The sequence below is a fragment of the Bombus affinis genome, chromosome 5 (assembly GCF_024516045.1).
Source record: "Bombus affinis isolate iyBomAffi1 chromosome 5, iyBomAffi1.2, whole genome shotgun sequence".
Lineage (NCBI taxonomy): Eukaryota > Metazoa > Arthropoda > Insecta > Hymenoptera > Apidae > Bombus > Bombus affinis.
The window spans coordinates 6,839,217-6,861,249 of record NC_066348.1 but is presented as its reverse complement, the minus strand read 5'-3'; the positions used below and the strand labels follow the sequence as shown (position 1 = coordinate 6,861,249).

At 38.6% G+C, this 22,033-nt stretch overlaps 1 long non-coding RNA gene across 3 annotated transcripts in view; it reads left to right on the top strand.

Moving 5' to 3' along the window:
* The window catches only part of LOC126916508 (uncharacterized), a 165,395-nt gene that overhangs the window by 4,291 nt on the left and 139,071 nt on the right, over nucleotides 1-22,033 (top strand). For 2 of the 3 annotated variants that reach the window (XR_007710623.1, XR_007710621.1), the window contains exon 2: nucleotides 3,493-3,588. This is a non-coding gene — a long non-coding RNA (uncharacterized LOC126916508). Of the gene's footprint in view, nucleotides 1-1,093; nucleotides 1,802-3,492; nucleotides 3,589-22,033 lie in introns of those variants that run through there. The other variant, XR_007710622.1, reaches the window with a different exon arrangement.

The following is a 22,033-nucleotide window of genomic DNA, read 5'->3' as shown; positions in this document are numbered from 1 at the left end:
CCTTAATCTCCTTAACACTGCCATCAGGATTTTGTTTAAAGTAATCTTTGGTTATTTCAAATTTCCAAATGATTCAAACGCGACATATTTAACTTTGTTACTTCGGTTTACACGACAATCTACACGTGACAAATCTGGGATGAGAGCTGATTTAATTTTAGAATCCGATACTGATTGTGTAATAACAGTATTACGAAATGACGAAACCTGTGTGTATGTCTTTTAACTGCGTTGGTATCTTAACAAGCACATTCTATGGTCCATCTAATTCGCACGTGTTTTGTTGATATATGCCTTGAAGCGTCGCCGTACCATCTTTATGGTTATGAGCGAAGATATATGACTGCAAAAGAAATAAAAGGAACAAGCAAGCACGTAGAAGTAGCATAGCGACCAAGAGATGGCGGCTAGCTAATTAAAGCTGCGCAAGAAAGCGATAAGCAAAGGCAAACGCGCACGGAGTCGCAGCGCACGCGACTAAAGATACGGGAGAACGATGAGGCCACTGATTCGTGTTTCTCATTATGCGGGCCGTCCATCGTGGACACGGCAACGTCGAAAGCAGGGCGTGGCGCGTTCTTCGTGGATCTAATGGTACGTCAGGATCCGCTTCAAAATCTTCTATCAAATGTTGAAATCGTTTCTATGATGAGTCACTTTTGAAGATTAACAAAAACGTCACGCGTTTATTCTCTGTCCAACGAGTCGAGCCGGAAACTGTAAATAAAACCACGTGATCTAAATCTAGAGAAAAATAATCTAGCGTACAATATTTGGAATTTTGAGATACTAAAAAATAGAAAGTTACACTAACTTGTTAAATGAGAAAATTGAGTGTATCTACTAAGTTAGATTGACCAACATTGTCGCTAAAAAACAATTACATTAAATTTATCAACTCAGTTTAAAAATATACCTTATTATACTTATAATAATTTACCTTCCCTTATTCAACTCAGTGAATCATTGCTGTATCATATTTATGATCTATACCATCCTTTCTGCTCGTAAATCATGTTTGAGGTTACGAAGAAATGGTGGATAGGTTAAGAGACAGTTTACACGTATTTATGCAGGAATAATGGCTAATGTAGCCGAGTAAACAACATAAAGAGAGATAAAGAGAAACGTTTGGTGTTATACATACCGTATGTTATTGCTGAAAACATCACATCGAAGATTATCGATCGTGAATATTATAAAATCGATGGAAACTCGCCGGATTCTGCAACTACGAAACAATAAGCTTGACAACGTTGCATGGAATTGTTGGTATTGTTTCACACGTAAGATCGAATAATATTCAATATTCACGACAATTCTTTTTTATTATTCCAATATCGTATAAGCTATCTGTCAAAAGCAATCAGTGTTGCAAGCCGCTCTGTATTGCATATGGTATTGCATGAATACGAGAATCGATACATCTCGCACATCGACTTTACATCCTTTGCTAGTTAATAGCAGTGGGAAATCGAATATCGAGTAACTTACAGGAGCATCATACAATAGCCATCTTAACTTTTTCGATCTAGTTTATCGTGTAGTTTCTAGATTACGACTAGTTGGGTTTAGTTAATCGATAGATAACTAATAGGTATTGATAAGTGATAAAGGGAAATGTAAAAAGTGACATTTTGTAGTGAATTACTTGTACATAAAGCTATAATAGAATATGCGTTCGAGTAGTTTTGACGTGCGCGCGCGTTCCCTCGAGAGAGACCAGGAGAACTGAGTTCGAGCAGTCGTCTCGTGGAAAAAGTGACCATTTAATAACTCAGGATCGAATTATGATATCAAGGTAACGTTTTCTACGTAACATTCTCTACCATTTGTCATGTTTATTTATATAAGGGTCATCTTCATCCGATAAGTAGTTTTTTAAATAATCGATGTTTTAGGTTAGCGTACTTGGAGACATTTTCAAGTCCATTTCAGAGATTCGGAACTCGTTTACTATATTCCTCTTCTTCATTATCCGCCATTTTTGTTACCATTATTCTCTTCTAAGACTCTATTGGTGGAAATCTAACACAATTTTTAAACCTAACCAATTACGAAACGAGAAGCGAAATGAATTCAAACTATTAACTACTCGTAAATCTTGACGAATCATATCGTTCTGTACGAGTGCTATGTTTTCGTATATGTACTTACATATCATTATGTGTAAATGTATTAATTATATGTAAATGAATTATCGGTTTTCCAAGACAGTATATGCATTTTATAATGCGCAGTAGATGCCTGTGTACGTAAAAGATTAATCGCGTGTCAATCGCATATAATAGTGATGCCTCGATTACGTATGAAAGGAATATCCATACCTATATGTTTCCTTTTCGACCTTTCGAAAATCGACTCTACTATTTTTTTCTGTCTTTTTTATTTATCTCCATTTGATTTTCATTTGGGTCGTTCGAAAGCGAGAACTCGATGAATCTTTCATACGATATGGCGTTTGATATGTATTGTTCGGAATCCATTCGTGTAACCGACACTACGGATTTGTAAATTTTTCACGTTGCTCGTGTATTCTCGACCGATATCGTACTCTTTTACCGCCCCGCTGGATCAACCGGCTGAATTTGTAACGTGAATCTTAACAGTGAGTTGTAGACAAACTATGCGTTCTTCGAGTGCTTAATATCCATTCATGTCATGGAAGAAGCGTCACTTATACGTAGTAATTTTATTACTGTTCGCGCGTGAAGCAGACAATCCTTGTTTGACAATTAGCGTGGTTTCAAGATTTTCGACACATAATCCATGTATAAATGTTGTTAATTTAGAATTTGGTTAGGATGTTTTCTTATTCTTATTCGTAGATAGTATATTTGATAGCATGATTTAGAATTGTTTACTACTCGTATTAGATATATAGGAATTATTTCATTTCGCTCCTTTATATTAGCGAAATGTCTTTTGATGTTCGATATCAATTTCAATTGAGAAATTTCGATCAATTATGTTATAATTATATTATCAATTAAATTATCAATATCAGTAGAGTACAATCCTTTTAGAACTAGATATTCTAATGTGTCTAATTTATTCATATTTAAGTTTCTACCTAAGACGTTCTTACTCTTTCCTAGAAAAGATACGATCTATTTTTCGCATGTGTCGCTTAATGTTCATACTAATTACTCAAATTACACATAAGTATTTAGTACTGTAAGAAACATAGGTACTTCCAACTATATTATACGCTTCAGCTGTTGCTTATTCATTCAAGACAATAGAGTACGAGTAAGATTAAAGTGAATAACAAATTCACTTTTTCCACACTTGCTATTTAAGCGACTTTCACAATTACCTGCACATAACGCGTCAATTTATCAGCCCTTGCTTATCATCCTTGGCTACCTAAGTACCTGAGAAAGGTGCCAGCGATACAGTTTTTACCTCGTTTCTTATCACGATCAATTCATCATCGTCTAGGCTTAACACTGCCGCCATCAAGTTAACACGGCTTTCTTCTATTTTTAGGCGGTGTTTTAATGGCCGAGTGGCGCTTACCATCGTCGGTGATTCGTCAAGCATGCATTCGCCTTGTAGACACCCGGTAGACGAGCAACTACCCACGTAAGTTCGATTATTAATTCAGCGGCGGGAGCGCGCGGCGCATAGGCTTGGCGCAATGTGCCGCTCTTTATACGGACCGACGCATAACGCGTTGTATTAACAGCGTGACAACGAGCTTGCGAACATCCCTTAACACTTTCGAGGTGGATTTTTCTTGCAACAATGGTGACAAGCATTAGACTGCGGATGTTTATGCAAATTAATGGAACCTAAGCAAAGACTTGTTTTACACGATAAATATTACAATAGGTATATAGTATGCGATAATAAATATTATAATACCGTACTTTGGATATTTTATACATTTCTTTATATTATGAGCATTCTGCACATTTTTCTAAATTTTCCATCAGTTTATTTTCTTATAAATAAATGCGCAGTTGGATCATGATACAATAGCATGGTCTGTAATAGTTAAAAATTTTAAAGACGTATGTTATGTATATGGTCCCATACTTATATGTATAATCTAATTCTAGGTTCTAGTAGACATCAGAGATGTTAGAAAAACTATAGATAATAATCCAGAGTAGATTATGGTCTCGAAAGGTCTTAAATAACATGTTTAAAATTAATAGAAAATTAAAATAGTGTAGAATTTAAATAAAAGTAAGTATGTTATGGCATTGAGAAAACGATGAAATAGAATTATATGCAGGTATATCTATAATCTATAACATGAAGATGGAAAGAAGTCTCGTGGGAGGATACAGTGGCAAGGGACGTACTGCCTTCCATTGCTCAGTGTCACGCGTTGCTACATTGCTTTGTCTGTGTATGTGACACCTTCGGCCAATATTCGTGCTTAACTTTACGATTGTGTTGAGTCTGTCAAAAACGACCAATCACATCCGCATTCCTTCCAAAAGACCTTTTTCCAACTCTGATTTGATTTCATTACCTATTATATACTACTATATATATAATAATTACATATATAATACATAAAAAATACTAGCATGTCTTCTTCGAAATCATTTGTGAAAGGAAAACTCATTACACGTATGATAGAATTGTTTGAAAAAGTCATTTAAATGTAATATTTATACCTACATACAGTGCGGTAGTCTTATTAAACTGATTCATGGCTCACAGCGCCTGCAAATCTTAGGATCGTAAAGGGAACGATATAAATTGGGTGACTTTGTTACTTGATCCTCCGTGCAGTTCAAGTGTTATCCAAGGGATTTCCGTGTACAGACTGAATGAAGATAGGTAGTATGGTGGTTGGAATATGTCGCTGGAAGAAATATAGCGAGCTGCTGAACTAGAACATTAAATAAATAGCATAATCTGGATCACACGTGATATTGTAGCTAGGTTTTTCAATGGAAACTATTAGATCTAAAGCAAAACAGTACTTAATGAAATTGCAACTGCGGTTTTAGATACTTATTTTCTTCCTCTTTGCTTAATTCGCTCGAGTATTCTCAAGCATTACAAACTTTAGCCTCTGATCGATTTTACAATCTCGCTATATTTCTTTCATCAAGTACACAATCGGCTATAGGATAATTTCTTGTGCCTCGCATTTCTGATCAACTTGCAAAATTCGATAAACATTCTTCTTTTTCTTATAGGAGTATCGCGCGATAGGCATTTTACTTTTACAGAAATGCTTTATACATTATAGTTAACAGTTCCTTCGTATTTCTTATATTCTTTATAAATATATGGATTACATCTAATTAAGAAATCAAAGCAAGCACAAATGTAACAAAGTAGGAATTCGGATACTCGCGAGTAATAGCGTACACAGTATCTTTGTACTTCACATAGCCAATTACCGAGGAAAGTGAACGAATCGACTCAGACAGATACATTTTCAGATTCGTGTCAAATTTTGCCAATGCGTTGGCGATAGTTGAGTCCTCTGGGGATGTCAATAAAATTTTTAAACCTTTCGCACAAGACACACGATATATTCATAGAAGGTACCTCTACAAGCGTTGGACAAATTTTCGTGAGCAACAATAGCTGTAATATTATACTAATCTTATAATATCAGAATCTCGTTGTTCGCCTTAAGAAAAGTGAATGGGGATAGTAACGGCCAGTTAGCAAGGTATATGTATCCTATCGCGAATAGCCACGACACGACGTAACGTGCAACGTGAATGTACCTACGTCGTGGTGTTGTTATCAGCGCCGTGTTATCGCGCGAACTCGTCTCACGGCGCTTAAGTGCGTTCTGTTGGCTTGCGAGTAGCGTCGCGACTCCCACGTGTACGTGTATGCGCGCGCGCGCGCGCGCTCGCTCGTAATCGCGCGAGTACCAGTGAAAAACCTCTCGACGCTCGAGAGCCTCCGCTGATTAGGTAACGGCGAACGAGTATCTTTTTTGCTTGGTCGTTCGCCTGGAAACGAACGATGTTCGAGTCTCGGTACGTTCGTTTCGATCGTCTGCGAAAATCCCTTCTTTCCATCTTTCGTGTATCTTTTCTAAAGTTTGTAAGCGCACCGAATCGGCGTTTAGCTTTTGAAAATTATAATCCGAACACATCGAGGACCAATAAGGTAGTCTCTGATAATTGACAACTTCGATATTTTGTTCCGCTGTAGCTGAATGATATTATAATACATTAAATACATTATGTAAATTCTTCATAAATAATACATTTGTGGTAATGGTCCTTATATGCGAAAATAACGAGGATTATTAGGATCACAATAACGATGAACTATATGAGATTTGGTTTGTTACGACGTTAGATCGATGAATTTTCCGGCCAAGTTTCACTCCAATAAAATGTAAGAACGCGTTTGATAACGTCTTTGTGGCTATATAATTACACGGGTATATAATTCCGCGTTTTCACGCTTTAGAAGAGAAATTAGTGATACGAGCGTGATGGAAATATTAACCGTTTGGGGAAAATTCGCACTGGATGTATGTTTAGTCTTTGTTTCATTCAAGTGTGATTTCGATAGAAAATATTTTCTGATACAATGAAGTTGTTACTAGAGCGTGGATTTTTATGCATTTATGCAAGAATGTAGAAAATATTCAAGATATACGATATTTGTTATTATATTTAGTGAAATATAGAGTGATATAGAGTGAATTATATTGGTTAGATATTAGCTTAGTATAGATATTTAGTGATATAGAGTGACAGATGCAACTCTATGTAGATTTCGTTTTCTTAATTGTTTCCATAAATATACGAATTTATAGAAATATTCATAGTTCAACACCTGTGTTACCCGATTCGTCGGTTTGTTACGTATTGAGTTGAATTACCGATATATTGTAAGGTTTACGATCCAGTGATATAGCGCGTATGAAATATTCCGAATCGAGCGGCTAAAAGGTTAAACGGGAAGCTATTTTTCTCTGATCGTTACAGTATCGTTTCATCTAATAACGCGAGGATGTAATAAAGATAAGCTGGCCACTCAGAAATTACGCAATACCGGCAATAATGGCGCATAAACTGCATATACAACTTCGTTCATCGTTATATAGCATCGATGTTACAGACAGATCAAAATTCTCCACTCTAAGATTTTCCATCCTTAAATAAATAAACAACAAACGAACGTAATCGCAACTTCTCCGCTCTGTATTTAGCGTAAATTGAAAGTTAATTTTCCTACAAACTTTCATCTTACGATCGTTATTCTTTTCCTAAAGAACTAATCGAAGGATTCCTAGAAGAAATCAAACTTATCCATTGATTTTCCTACTTTGCACGAATTTTTGTTTCTTTTAAATCCTTCATTACGATATGTTTCTTCGGCACATCATCATACGAGCGTCAGATATATCTGACTATCACAAGTATTCACTCGTTTCGTCATTTAAATCAACACGTTTAATATTCACCACAGACCAAACATTAAGAAATTTGTTATTTCATTAAGAATACCAAGTTCGCAATATCTTTATTTGATCTTTGGAACACACGACTCGTATCAATTTCATGATTAATTGTCTTAATCGTTACACCGTGTTATTAATCTCTTCAACTATGTATTCTCGAGAAACGTTGTTAGTTTTAGAAGGAATTAATTCTTTAATCTTCATATCCTCTTACTAATATATATATATAGATGTACATATATCTATCGTTATTGATTTAAATATGTTCGTAATAGAGATGAATGAATTGTAATGACGCTTGGACTAAAGTCGATTCTCGTAATGAATGGCTATACGGTTATTCGACTGTAGTTGAATGTCACAGCGTAAAAGATAATTATGTATATTCAAGCTCATAAAATATGATTAATGATATTAGGTTACGGCAAGAAATGGGTGAATTTGGAGAACGATATGTACGGAAAACCTCTAAAAATGATTAGAAAATCTGTAGTAAATAGTTTGCACTTTCAATGGATCTCATTTAAAATTCTATATCTATACCGTTTTTAATTTCGTTATCTTAATACTCGTTGTATTATGACGTCGTTTGGTTGTAGGTTTTCAGTAATGAACGTGGCACGACAGGATTATCTTTTTAACGATATGATGCACGATCACGCTATAGCAGATTCTAGATGGATGCGAAAGTTCAATCAAGTTCTGACGCGATAAAAGTATAACAAATATTTGCAATGTTTCTATCCAGTTTCTATGCGTCTACGTATCCGCTTGAATGCTAATAAATCGCGATTGCTATGTTCTCTCATATTAAAATTTTCTAGACTAATCACCGTATCTTCTACAAATATTCTTGCGAGCTTGTACTGTGTTTCTGAAATGTCGTATATAGATAACATAACGTGCAATGACGTATATAGACTGTAATTAGGAGAATGAAATATAAACGAGAATGCGGCTTTTTTACTGAAATAAATCATTCATAGTTATAACGTAGAATCAGTTTCCCTATTTTGCGTTTATAATTTATTCAAGAAAATCGTTCGCAGTTATAATACTAATTTCTATTTACATCTACGATTTACTTAGAAGAATCGTCTGTAGTTACTATTTACGCGCAACTAGCTTCTATTTAAGTGCACTGTAATTTATTTAAACAAAAATAACGACGGATAATATCACAGAAACGTTGAGTTAAAATTTTGCATCCATGTAATACAAAGATCGAGATCAAACAATATAAAGGCGGAGTCGTAGAGAGTCAGAATCGAGCAACGAGATCGCAACGACGACGTTTATGTTCGGCCGTCTGCATCGGTTGTAACCGCTTTTGTCACTATGCAAGCGCTACCAAATGGTTTCCGTTTGGCAACCAGCGCTCCGAGCGAAATTCAGCGGCGCGGCGTCGAAAACGGTCGTTGGCTCGCTGCTAGCGTCGCACGATAACGCGTGGGAAGACGCCGAGGACGTTCCTTTTTGTCGCGCGAGCAGCGGCGCGTGTTGGTCGACGATAAATAGAGACAATGTGCGCGACACGCGATAGATATCGTATCTCGATCGAAGCCTCGACACTCGTTCGATTATCACGCGCGCTTTCTCCGACCAGATCGAGTAGCATTCTCCAAGATAAACTTTAGACTTTAGACATCAAACAATTTCTCGGATCGTCCTTCGTCGATGTACCTAAAACAAATCGTCGATCGATTTTCTTAACATTTTATCGACCGGCTACTTTTCGTTAAATATCAAACGATCCGAAGTAGAACCAAATCGCGGAATTTTATGTAAATCCATCTCAATCAAACATCGTTTTCGATTGATTTTAGAAAACAGAATGGATAACGTTTTAGGAAGATTTTTCCTATGGAATTGAAATGAAAAATCATCTACTTAAATATATACTGATGATAATCATGTACTTTGTGCAAACTCAAGATACTCTTTATCATTAGAAGGCTACGTAGAGTTGGGTTGAAAATGACGATAGAACGCGGCGGGGTTAATAAGAGAAAAAATTCCGCTGTTTCGTAGTCCTCGTAAAACAGGAAAAATTTGATTATATCGATATTTATGGGAAGGATATGGGACTCGGTGATCGCGCTTCGGTATATTCAGCGAGCGTGCCGCTAATTGGCACGATCATTATTCAATTACGAAATAGATTTTCGCACGCGACGGCGAACACCAGCTGATACTGTTTCCACGTGTTTTCCATCGATATCGTCCATTAATTCTATTCACGTACGATCGACAGATGATGTTGGTAATTAGATAGACGACGAAACGTTACGGTTGGTCGCGATAGTCGAATTGGACGACCCACTTTGTATCCAATACGCTCCGGTATACTGCGTATACGTACGTAGTTGTTCACTCGATCAAACGATTTAATTTGATCAATGAAAGCCGTGATTTCGGTGATCTTCGTGGCTGTAATTGGACCTGTTATTTTGAAAGATTATTACGTGTATGAAACACGATGCTTTCTGTGCGTAGGTATTAGATCATCCAGGAAGTTTCGAGTTACTTTGTATGTTTAACATTAGGCGTAGAAGTTGCACGTCTTTCCTAGATAAATGCATCATTTATTTATCAATTTGGCTTTTCGATCAATGTTAGTTTATTCAAACGATAGAAGATTGTTTTCGCTGCAAGTTAAAGCAAATTTCTACTCAGTTTGAGCCGGGTTTCTTTTTTAAAATCTCCAGGATGTCAAAGGAAAGATCAAAATTATCCTTTGCCAAACCCCCGATACCATTTTCTGCAAGTTAATCTACTTTTAACAAAGAATCGTACAAAATCTCGTAATTTGTATACCTGATCTGATATTACATATATTTTACCATTTTCTGCAAGAAATTATCCTTCCAATACCATTTCCTGTAAGTAAATTTAACTTCGACAAACAATTGTACATAATCTCTTCATAATTTCTGTAGCTAATGTGATACATATTATATTCGATGATTTTCTGCGGGAAATTATCCTTCGCAGAATCTTCAATGGCATTTCGTACAGTTTAATCTAACTTCATAAAAGAATCGTACAAAATCTCATAATTTTTATACCTGATCTGATACTACGTATATCTAACGATCTTCTGCAAGAAATTGTTCTTTGGAAAAATTCCAATAGCATTTCCCGCAATTGAATTTAACTTCAACAAACAATTGTACATAATCTCTTCGTAATTTTGATATGTAATCTACATACACACATTTAACGATATTCGACAGAAGGAACAACGAAGGTACATAAAAGATTCCATGGAAACGGACAAGAAAGATGTTAGTACATGTGTATTCTATTTCGTTAGAAGGCTTCCCCGTTCGTTTCATAGGAACGTGGTCGCCCTCGGTTTATTTTTAGTACACCCTATAGGAGTTAGAGGCGGCCAGCAACTTGTTGCTCGATTTTGAGCCAGGCCTGTTGGGTCCTACCATTTTGTTAGCCTGGCAGGTTACGGGGCCTTCCCTCGAAACTCGTCCCAGCACGAATGCGGTAGTCCGGCCGAGGCTGCTTTCTCTATCGTCACAATATGCTCTAACCTCCACCCCCATTTTCTCTCTTTCTTTCTTTTCCCTTTTCCTTCTTCGGACATGTTGAAACGCGTTCTTGCCGTTTTCGTTTTGCGGATTAAAACTTGTATGCTCTAACCTTTATCCCCATTTTCTCTCTTTCTCTCTTTTCCCTTTTCCTTCTTCGGACATGTTGAAACTCGCTCTTGCTGTTTTCGCTTTGCGGATTAAAACTTGCGAGAAGCAGGTCGAAAGATCGCCTTTTCAACTTAGCTTCGTGCGCAGTTGTGACAATGGTAGATCGAGTGATGATTTTAAACCGAAAACAGGAGAAACGATCGGAATCAGTCGTATTTCCTTGACGAAGTTAACGTTTGTCGGATCATCAATTACACTTGCCGTCTGGATTTTTCTGAAAATTTCGAATTTTGGTCATTTTTTATGCGATCCTTCTTTCGGTTACGCGATAGACGAATTAACGTTGCGTTAGAATTTATTCTATTTTCTTGGGACACGTAAAAGTTGAGATAACGAAGTTGATAAATAAGTGTTTCAATTAAGGCAGCGTGCCACTTGTACGCGAGGAAAGGAGAGCAAACGTGGAAGAATTTCACCAAGCGTGGAACCGCGTGTGATTGACAAACCCCTGTACTTTCTATGTCTTCGGGTTTCACGTATTCTAGTTAGCACGAAGCATGCCGGTCTTTATGGTCCGTTCTATTTTCGATTTCGAGCCGTAAACTCGCGTAAATCCGCCACACCCTCCTTTTGTTCCCGGACAGAATTCGCGTTGCGCCTTGATTTACATCCTCCTTAAATATAAACAGGCTCTTGTTAAACATGGTTAATCGTCCAGCGACCGATCGAATCTCGTCAGGTTTCACTTTCCATCTGACCAATCATATTCCAGAACGGTACTTGCTAATTGTAAGCAAATTGCGTAATGAAACATTACAAGATCCTAGACACGTTCATCTAAGAGACCACAGGGAAGAAAATGTAATAAAACCAAGTACATCTGAACGCAATATCCCGCAGTACGTAAATTAAGGATTGTTACCAAAGCGATTACGCGTTACACGTAAGACCGATCGTTCGATTTCCGAACTAAGTATCTGTCTATGTACACGCTTTTGGCAGCCTTTGTATTTCATCGTTGATTTTACAAAATTCGTATTGTGCAGATAATCTTAAAATGTAAATTACAGGCGACTGAAAGTTAGGAGTCGCGTACGGGATGACGTCAAGTTTGAAAAGTATCTTGAAATTGCCTAGAAATGCAGAAACATCCACCGTCTGATCTCCAGTTTATCTTCCTGAAACTTAATACCATTGGTGCTACTGCAAATACGTTTAGTGCACGCTGTCGCTAATAATTGTAAAGACACGTGGAACGCGCAAGAACCGACGTTTCTTACGAGAATGGACATGAGAGCGGCTATTCAGAGGAACTGGAGGAAATATCGATTTCCTAATGTCAAACTTTTCATTCTGAATCTATAGTCTTGCAAATATATTTAACGCGCGATGTTGTCGACGACGAAAAAGTTACACAGAACACGTCGGAATCGATGTTTTCCGCGAAATATCGATATCCCTTAGGAGAATGGACATCAAAGCGGCTTTCCAGAAAATCGCTGTAACTCCTCGAATTTTCAACGGATTTCGATGAAATTTGAAATATAAGACGGCGAAATGGTCTAGAGAATGCTGACGAAAGAATCGTCTCGATATGTTGTACCCAAGTCGAGATATAAATTAGAGGTTTTCGGCGTGCGCGCGGACATACGAAATCACGTACCGCGTCTGCGCAGGTTTCCTGCCTCTCTCGAGCCAAGTGGAACTTTCCACGGCACGAGACCCGACGACCTCGACGTCCGTATCGATATCTCGAGGTGAGATCATCGGTTTCGACCGTGTTTCCAGACCACCCGTTGTCCGCAAATTCGATCGGATTATTTTCCCGGGAACTCGATTGGTCGGGCCGATTGCCGATTGGCCGAACTGCACGATCCTCCTTTTTCTTCTCGATCGCGCTACTTTTTCGAATCTCCTTTTTCTCGCGTTTCCAACTTATTTCAATCTTTGGGAAGTGGAGCTTTTAAAATGGATATACGTAGACACTGATTCTTTCGTATCGACGTTGTTCAAATAATGTGATCATTTTTTGCTCTGCTACTCTGTATGCTAATTGGTTTATCGGTGGTTTTGTACAGCTTTTGTATAGCTACGTATATCGAATAGGGCTGTTTCTAGGTTTGGTTTGGTAAATCAGCTCGATTTTTGATAATTACTATCTTAAATATATTTGTAACATAGTGATGTTGGTGTATTCATGGGAAATCTGAAGATGCAAAAGTACGCATAATATAAAATTATGTAAAATATCCTAAGTATCTACACGTTGTAACGTTTAGCGTGTGAGCAATTGTTCGGCTAGATTCTCATTAATTGCGTTCGCAAAAATGTGAATTTGCGGTGAAATATTGGTTTAATGAGTCATGGTTTGTACATTTTATGTAATTCTAACATATTGTTGATTTATCTTATGTAGGAAGTAACACGTGGCACTAGCTGTTCCCTTAAATGAATTGATTTAGATAACTTATCGTAGTAAACGCTGTCCAACGCAATAAAGAATGCTACAGAACCAACACACGATTCTATAGATATTTTAACAATTGCATTAGTTAGCAGGTCCGAATCTTGTAATTTTCATTTATTCAAATATACAAGCTTTCTTATATATTTCGTTTACGTAACAATTTATTTTCTCCTAACGAGGATCTTCAGTTGTACGTTCGCAGCTGGTGTTTCATTGTGCGATGTACCCGATGGAAGATCGAAAACACGATCGTTTAGAAAATGAGTGAAACGAAAGGCAGCTACGATCTTTCATTTCACCTGGAATGTTTAACGAAAGAGACGCGATTAAGTGAAAATATAAGAAGGATATTCGGCTATGCGTTCGTAGTCAGCGTCTTCTATTTAGATGCATCCAGTGAAAGATAAGGTCGGAAAAACACGATCGTTTAAAAAATGAGTCAAAGGAAAGGCAGCTTCTATCTTTGCTTTCACCTGGAATATTTAGCGAAAGAAAGAAACTGGCGATCTAAATCGAGTATTCGCCAGTAACCACATAGATGTTATACGTTCATCGTGAGTGTTTCACGGCGCAATGCTTCCAGTGGAAGATACATCAAGCCCCGATCCTCGTTGCCCCTCTCTCTTTCTTCCGTTTCGCGGATGCGTTTACGAGACCGCCGATGATTCCGTCGTGGTCGTTTCTTTGGTCGTGCCACGGTAGAACCTGTTTCCAACAAATTACCAGCACCGAATTCGCGCTTCCAAAAAACCCTTTCGTATTCTTCGTCTACCCATGGCTACCACCATATGCGTATACCGCCGGTATAGTAAGTAAACCACCGATTCTCTATATTTATTACAAGACTCTGACTAACTTTGAACACTTACTTTTTATTATTCGCTCCAGTAGAATCTCATTTATCAGCACTGTATCGTATGGTAGCTGAGATACGAAGCATTAACAAGGATTATAGTAAATGTATCGTAGTATGTTAGAAATGAGCGAAGGAAGGAATATTTGGACCGTAGCAGAGAAAGTTGTACAATACAACGTATATACGGATATATAGAATTGTTTGTATCTTCTACAATGATAGGTTAATGACGGAAACAGGTAAGAGTGGCTGGTGAACCTCTATGTTCTCCGATCTGTAAACCAAGGGTCTATTGTATTTTACGTTATAAAGCGATTTTTACGCCATAAATCCTACGCTATATGAGGTAACAGGTTTATGATAAGGTAACCGCAAAATATAAAAGCAGTGAAATGTGTTCAACGTTTGCAGACACCACGGTGGAGCTTCAATTAACCGCAGTCTTGATTATTCGGGCTCTTGGGTATTCAGACCCTGATTATCTGATGCAAAAATCGTACGTTATACCCTTCCTTTTTCAGTGATGTAGTTCGTCGTTCTCCGAGAATACTCGTGGTTGGTACAGTATCGTCTCGTTATTTTTAATATTTGTTTCGTTTCTGTGTTGAGTTCGAAAGGCGCGGAATAAGAAGAAGATAGCGATGTACCTATTATAAATTTCAATCGAAATTTCACGATTTATCCTGTGTTTCGATTGTCTAGTGAACCTCGATTTATCCAGACGACTCGGATGCCGATGAATCTCATTAATCTGAAGGTCTCGTTAAATATGTTCGCATCCTGTCCAAAGTTTACTCAAAGATCTATCGCTTTCGATACCGCGATCGGGTACAGAAATAAGTAGACAGTGTAGTGGATATGAATGAAATTTAATTGAACTGTACGCCAGTGTTACATAGTTAAGTTTCGCTTATCGTACAACCACATACAAATTAATATTTTTGTGCCAGCCGTATTTCACGAAACTTCGCTACATACATACACAAACCTATACACGTTATCTCCAAATTATATATTCAAATTTCCAAATTCTAGCCCATCCTTTCCAAAATTCCACGAGGAATAATATCCTGTGCACCTGTTCACCTGTTACTCCAACCTTCCTCTGCCTCTTCCTTCTCTGCCACCTCCTTGAGCAGCAGCTCCGTGCAGAGAGAAGAGGCATCGTTAGAAAATCACAAGTTCAGACTGGAAGAAGGAGAAAAAGGGCACGTACGTAGGAAGAGAGTGAGGGGGTGAGAGAGAGGGCGAGAGAGAGAGAAAGAGAGAGAGAGGGTTAGAGAGCAACAGAGAGAGAGAAGACCCTACACCCACCCCGGACGATAATTCCCGTCACCATGGAAACACCCCCGAGGCGTCCCTGTGTCAGTCCACCCCCGCACCCCACAAACACCACTGACTGTCCCTCCCCGCGTCCGCTGCCTCTTCTACCACCCCAGCCCCCTCCTGAAGCCCCCCTTTCGCGAGTCCACCAGGAACTCGTATCGATCCGCAGACGAGTTCGAGGTCCTACGTATTCTACGGGGAGTGTTACTGACAACAGATCGCCTCTCTTTCTCCCTCCCGTTCTCTGTATCTCTCTCTCTCTCTCTTTCTCTTTCTCTTTCTCTGTGGCCGTGTTTCCTCGACGTTTGCAACCGAGCGTTCTACCTCGCGATCTCTCGCCGCGAGAGATCCACGCGATCCTCCTCTCGAAGACGAGAGCCAATGTATAGAACTACGAACAGAGCGTTACTTTGGTTCGATCGAACGCGACACAGGCTTATACGGCGGCGTGTATTTTTAGCGAAGGCACTGCTGTAACGCAAGGGTTACTAATTAGAGAACGAAGGAAGTTGTGCGCGTGTAGGTAGCTATATTATTCGGCACAGTAATTTGTTCTTTCTGCGTCATCGTATCGAGGTACCTCTACCGAGGTTTTGTTCGACAGTCGCGTTTGTTAAATTAGTCGAAGCATCGACGAGGCTCTTAATTTTAATTTTGCTGCGATCGCGTATTACGTTCGATTGTTTCTCGCATTATTTGGCGCGCGGCAATGCGATTATTTTGCCTGCAATTCTAATCGATGTGCCCCCCCCCCGTTAATTGTTAATTATCTGATGCTATATGGCTTCTAACGTTTGATCTCTTTTCCCTGCGTGTTATGTGATTTCTATTTTTCATTTTATCCTTGCAACTTCATTTAATTATCCGCGTTCTTCTATTTAGGATAGGTCTCGAAGGCAAGAGGAGAGGTAATAATAAATTAAAAAAATTCTTGCAAACCGATATCGTGGAATTAATGTTGTAAAGTCACGAAAGACACTTGTGGACATTCGAACCTGAGAACGATAGCGATGTCCTGAGTTTTATGAGTTCGCCGATTAGTTAAATTCGGGGGTGCGCTTGATTTAACTGTCCGCGCCAACTAAATGAGCTAAGGGATTACGGTTTATTGCTCGTTAGTACGATTAGATGGACAAGGTGAAGCAGTAAAATAATACTGTAGTGTAATATTATTTGGATACAACGTTATTGCATATCGTAAACAGATTATCATATACAATAAAAACACAAATATTGGCATATGTTTCTTTCTAAAAAGGAGTCTATGTAAACGCGTCTCCAGAAACTTTCAAGCATTGAAAATAGTTTTAATATTTATTTCTGTTCTTAAGACAGTTATCTATATATAGAATCGTTATTTTGTAAAGGTAACCAGTAACTATTACCTATAAGGATTCTGTCTCGGTTACGATTGCTATATCAGATTTATATCGCTTCGAAGTCCATTTAGATTGTTATGTTTGGCTATATAAAAACGTATTTATTTATTGTTACGTATTATTTTCCTCTTTAATTGCCATCTTAAAATCGATCTTTATCATAGTATCACGCGAATAATACACTGTTCAGTTATGGAGAAGGGTACTGCAAGAAAATATAGAACGATTTACTATAAGGAATACACTCATAGTGTCTACCAATTAGTTTGACCAGTGTAAATAGTATCTATATCAAAGGCCATACTAATTACTAATTATACCAATAATAGATCGTGTATTAAATATAACGTTAAAGGGACGAAACAACTGAAATATTGTAAATGATTATCGTTCAAATAAAATGCCTATTAAAATTCTCCATTGGTTAGATTCTGAATCAAAATTCTCGACTGCGTTGCACTGTCATCGTCGATGGGATCTCCCTTGGATTTTCAGCCCCGCGTGGTTCCCGCCCTATCCGTTCCAGTCACGTAGAACAGCGGCTCGAAGGAATTCGTGGACGCGCGCTATATCCAACTATCGAACCTACTACTCGAGAATCTGTGTATCGATGTCTCGTAGCCGTGGCACGGGGAATTAGGTGTCCTCGAGAACCGACCGCGTTTCGACCGGTAGCTTAGCTCCGGATCACCCGCCGCGTAACAAGATCTAACCCCTACCTCTTAATCGCCCTCCTCCCCGCTGGAGTTTGCTTGGCTGGTGCCCCCTACTGATTACTCTCTTTTCGTTCCTCTTTCTATCTTTACTTCGCGTAGCGGCATTTTAATACGTACGCTCGTTTCTCCACGCTGCTCGACCGGATATGGAGGTATCCATTCTCGCTACCGGTTACATTTTACGCGTGGATACACTAACCGGTGCATAAGTATTTTCACAGTTCCAAATTGTCGCTGATACATATAAAATATACGAGTAGAATGGCTACGAAAAGTATTAGCACGTGGTTGTATTCGTTGTAACATTTGCATGTTAATTGATTAAATCCAGGTGTATTAAGTTTTGTATAAAATTTGATACCATGAAAACGAAGCGTACAACTTTGATAAAAGAGTATTAGCTATGTGGCAATAGGTTTCCTGGCTACTGTACTTCGAATAAAGCTGTTTAATTTAATTCTCCACTCTGGTCTTATCTCAGGCAAGCATGTAGCTACCTACGGTAAATATGGAGTAGTAGCAGTGGTAGATGTTGAATAATGATATTAACGATAAAAATAGTAATAAAAACGATAGTTGATACTAATGGGTATAAATAAAAGAGCAATAACCGAAGGTGGATGAAAATTGTTTGTACGAGAACACCAAAAGAGTTCCAATCTTAGTCCAATCTTAGAACGAGTGGAATATTTGTTTTCAACCACGTTCTAAAAGTTAGTACAAATTTTATGAAGCTTCAGCTATTTATTAGAGACAAGCTTGATCGATGCAGGTGTGTATTGTGTTAGTTTCAATTTAGCAGAAGCTTTGTGAAGCCAGTTGTGGCAAGAAGCAAAGAATCGACAGCAGAGAGACGTTCTTCCATCGTAATCTTGAGAATACGATACAAATATCAATCTTTCGATGAGATTGTATCAAGTGCCCATATTTATGCACAATAGTGTACATACTAAAGTTAAAAAGATTATTAGCGGAGCGATATAGGAGCAAGGGAAGCGTTGCTCATTATCACTGACCGTCACACGTTGCTGTATACCAGCGATTGCTAGCGCTTTTCATTTCATACTATACGTAAATCAATTAATAAAATTCTGCGGCATATAAAAAGAAATATATCGTATTTGCTTCAAGATGGTACATTCACGACGAACTATTATTTTTATTTGACAATCCAAAGAAAGAAAAGAGCTTACTTTCCTTCACTGAATGGTCGAGTGTTGCATGTTTTAAAGATTCTCGCGGCACAATGGTTGATAATCACGTTTATGTAGTGTTACTTGTATATGTGACACTTTTGGACAATCCTTGGCGCGTTTATCTTTATGATTCTGTTGGATCTGTCAAAAAATAACGAATCAGTTAAAATGTATCCTACACATCCACCCTACACTTTACAAAATCTAAATCCATTAAAGTGGATACTATTTGCGAGAAAGAATCTATCTATACCATGGGATAATAAAATTAAAAAGAATATCCTTTACGCAACTTTAAAAAGCCTACGTAAATATAAGAAACGAACCTACGTACGCATTAAAGTACTAAACATACTAAATAAACATATAAATAAAAAACTATACTGTGCAAAATCTTCCGGAACTTATAATTTGGTCTAAAAATCCATCAGACAGCCATTTGCCAGCTATCGACCTTCCAATCGAAAGATATAAATAATACAACATTATCAAAAATCTTCCAAAATCCACGACTTAATCTAAAAATCCATCGAATTCCGTCATTTGCCTATTATCAAATTTCCCTGTTTGAAAATTGCCCACTTTAAATCGAGAAACGTGGCTACGAGGATCGTCCCGTTCGTTAGATCCAGATCCCGGTCGCGTGTAACCGGCGTCGTCCGGTTTTCCAGCCGGTCGTATCGTTTCCAGCGTACCGAGAGCCGCTAGAAAGTTTAGGAAACGGAGTAGCATATACTCGTCGGTGCATCGCGGCGCGGTGCGCGCGTCTGCTGTTTTACAAAAACAGGAAAAAGAACAAACCACACTCTACTACTCTGCCTCTCTCTCTCTCTCATCTCTCTTCCTCTTATCCTCTGTTTCTCTTTTTTTGTGAAGCGCTAAGCCATCCGCGGATACGCCACCACTGTTCGCTGGTGCGCGCGTGCACGTGCAAGAGAACGCGCCGCTGTGCGCGAGCGTATTATCCGTCTACGGTGAGAGAGCGCGAGACCTTCGGCTCTTTTGCCAGCCCTCGCGGCTCTCTCGCGTTACCTTCTCTCCTCCGTTTCACTTCCAGCCTCTACCAGTTTGTTCAGTGCTCGTTCTATCTCTGTTTGTTACACGCACCGTCGCGAGCATATCGTAACGCGCGTCTCACTCTGGCGCGAGCGTCTCGATGTTCCCGTCTTCGTCGCACTTACGCTACTCCGACCGTGATAAAGTATCCGTCTGTTCTTGTCACGCGCACACACCGTCTCGTAGCCCGTCTCCGTCGCTTTCACCGGGCGATCGACGTTCCGCCGCGGGATCCACGGCGCCGACGTGCAACAACGTGATTATTGCACGTATGCACGTAACAACGAGTCGAATTTAGGGTGGAAGGGTGAGAGGATGTTTTGGAAAAACAGCGAGAGATTGTACGTTGCAGCGATTCGCGTATCCATCGTCTCTTTTACGACAACGTCGCGAATGCGCGATTCGCTGGATCATAGAAATTCGCGTGTGAGTGTAAAACTGTTAGATAACTCGGAAGACGATGAACCAACCTTAGTATACAATCGTTACGTCGTTAATCCTGTAATTGTTCTAACACTCGTCCTCTACGTATGTATAGTCTGTATAGGCTGGAAACGAGAAAAAGAATTTTTTTCATGAGAAATTTGTACGTCCATGGTTTTGACGTAAAAGGGACGATATATCCTCTGGGCAAAAGAGCACGTACGTCGGAATTATTAGCTTTGAGGAGAAGCATTTGCAACATAAGCGCCAGGTAAGATCAGGTATTAGATTTGAGTATTAGAATCTCAGGCAAAAGATTGGCGACAAAGTGGAGGTGACCTGTATTCTGAGAACCATGAGCAAAAGGATATACTAACGTATTCTCTTTTGTCCAGAATTTCAGTTTACCGGTTAATGTACCCGATGTTTGAAGTTAGAGAAGTTGTTTTGAGTTTGAGGGCTGAGCGGTTGGTCTTTAGGACACAGCAAATTTTGTTCATCCACGGGCTTTGTTTCGGGTGACTATCTTTTTGCCAAGGGATTGGCTCGTAGTACGTAAGTAGGGAATATGTAAAGTGGTAGTTTGACGGGGTTGTGTAAAAGGAAATTGAAGTGCTCGAGCAAGATCGATGCACCGATATTAACCCGTTGCGGTGGAATGGCTGAATATTTAACATTTTAAGGGTTTTCATTAGACGAGTTGGAAGATTCTTAACGAAGCGAATGAATTTTTCAGATTTTAAGATTTTTGTCGCTCTATTTATAGTTTCGTTGAAAATAATAGCGAGCTGTCGGCTGAGTAAATCGCAATCCTTCCGAGGTTACACTTTTGCTCAGAAACGACAGAAATCCCATACGAATGAAATAATGACATTATCCAACGGATGACTGAAGATTATCGAACAGAATGATGAACATTTGCTTTAATTGTATTACTGCAAGGTATTGGAATAAAAGTTATACGAGAGACTTATCCGACAAGCAAATAATTGAAATAGCACGCACCAGATTCGGTACAATTCGACCATCTTCAAATAGCATCCTAATCGTTGAGTACATTTACAATCTTCGGTTGATCATTGCGATAACTTGTTGGTTTATTTTGAAGGCCCGCGTTTCTTCATGAAAATTTCTTACAATATTCAATATTCCTCCAACGTAGTCCGTAAAATTGACAACTTTTGGCGACGATACGATATTGCGTATTTCGTCTTTGGCTCATAATTTTATGTTATTATTTAGTGAACAATTCGCAAGAAAAAGTATCTTCGACACAATGAATGGATGATGTTCTGGGCGACATTTTTAGGCAAAAATCATTAGATAATTATAGATCGAAGAGGCTTAAAATTTGTCATAATGTTAGGTCAGATTTCGAGAAAATACAGCGTAGTTTTCATGCAATTATCTTTATCATCGCTCAAGTTATTCCCATAGCCAGATATTCTGAACGTCCGTCACTATTCATGTTGTTGTATTTCAACCAGAAAAATCAATGGTAATCTTGATCTACGTATAGAAACGTGACTATTGTTGCTTAGAAT